We start from the raw sequence: 1,631 nt of genomic DNA, 5'->3' as shown, positions 1-1,631 counted from the left end.
CTTGGAGGCCAGGATGGCTAAGCTCGTCTCTCATACTTTGGACATATTGTCAGGAGGGAACAGTCGCTGGAGAAGGGTGTCATGCTGGGTAATGTGGAAGGTCAGAGAAAAAGAGGAAGATCCCCAACGAGATGGATCGGCCAGGTGGTATCATTGATGGCATCAAGTGTGGCAGCAGTAGTGAGGTTGGCCCAGGATCAGACATTGTTTCCTTCTGCTATGAGTCTGTTCCAACTCGATGGCACCTGACAACAACAACATAGTATAGTGGTTATGAATTGGGCTTCTAACTTCAATGTCGGCAGTTCGAAACTACCAGCGGTTCCACAGGAGAATGATGAGGCTTTCTGCTCCCATAAAGATTTGCAGCCTCAGAAACCCTGTTCAGGGTCAATATAACTCGGAACCGACTTCACGGTACTTAACAACAACAACATATTACCTAAAGGCACATCAGAACACATTCTACCAACTGTCTTAAGCAATCTTCCTTTGGAAAAGTTCAAGATTCTTGAACAAAATAAAACGTTATCAATTCTCTAAACCTAAAACAGACCACGAGTACCATCCTTTCAGATTAGCTTGCACAGAACTCCATAACCATCCTTCATTCCATTCAAAGGTAAAGATATTTAAGGTAATTATCCCCAAATTGGATATTTATTAAAATTTTACTTGAAGTACTATTGTTACTGTATAATTTATGAAGACTTAATTACATCAGAAAAAAAAGGACAACTTTTTATGAAACTTTATTTCAAATGAATGGAAGTGCCTTATATTAGAATTACTTAAAAATTTGCTGCAAAACTGTATGTTTGCATGGTGTTTTGTGTTTTGGTCTTTTTTAAACTACTTTTTTAAATAAAAAGATTAATTTATAGTAGGAATTTTTTTTCCTGTACCAAAGTTCATATATCACATTCTAGATAAGATGCAAAGTAGGAGTTAACCAACATTAAACATGACCTTAGAAAATTATGAACTTTTGTATTAATTAAATGATTGGCACTGTGATTTGGAGAACTTACAGAGAAAAAAGAAGCCTGAAGAGAGGACAAGTTCTCTAAACTTGTGTGTCCTTTTACTAGTCAAGTGAGCTAACATGACCTCCCTTATAAGAATATCAGCTTTTAAGTTAGATTGTAAAATATTTTGAAAATAATATCTTTAAATGTGAAGTACCTTCATGTCACACAAGCTAGGTATGGCCTCAAGTACCTAAGATTAGTACAAACTTGTAGCTGATTACATTCACCTTTTAAAAGAATAAATTGTGGAATCATGCAAATTTCAGGATCTAGCTTCATAAACCAATGTATCTACTCTTTTTTTCTCATTATAAAAGTATTATATTTCCAATTTCAGAATTGGTACACAAGTAAGCAAATGTGCTATAAAGTTCCATGTCCCTTTTGTCCCCAGGTGTGTTGATACCAAAACTCTTAAGCTTTTTTTTTTTCCTTTTAAACTACTTTCTAAAGCATTCTGTACCTCAGAAATGGCATATCAATACAGTAAACTTTTTTCCTTTCATAAACCCACAGAATTTAATCATAGAAAACTAATAACCATATTATGATTTAATAATTTATAATAAAGTAAAACCAGCTTATGTTATGCTTCAGCTT

At 34.5% G+C, this 1,631-nt stretch overlaps 1 pseudogene; it reads left to right on the top strand.

Moving 5' to 3' along the window:
- LOC102831859 overlaps positions 1 to 581 on the top strand; it is a 2,699-nt pseudogene extending 2,118 nt beyond the window's left edge.
- The last annotated feature ends 1,050 nt before the right edge of the window (positions 582 to 1,631 follow it).

This window comes from Chrysochloris asiatica, unplaced genomic scaffold (genome assembly GCF_000296735.1).
Source record: "Chrysochloris asiatica unplaced genomic scaffold, ChrAsi1.0 scaffold00626, whole genome shotgun sequence".
NCBI classification, from domain to species: domain Eukaryota; kingdom Metazoa; phylum Chordata; class Mammalia; order Afrosoricida; family Chrysochloridae; genus Chrysochloris; species Chrysochloris asiatica.
The sequence above is the reverse complement of the archived record's forward strand: the minus strand, read 5'-3'. Positions and strand labels throughout refer to the sequence as shown.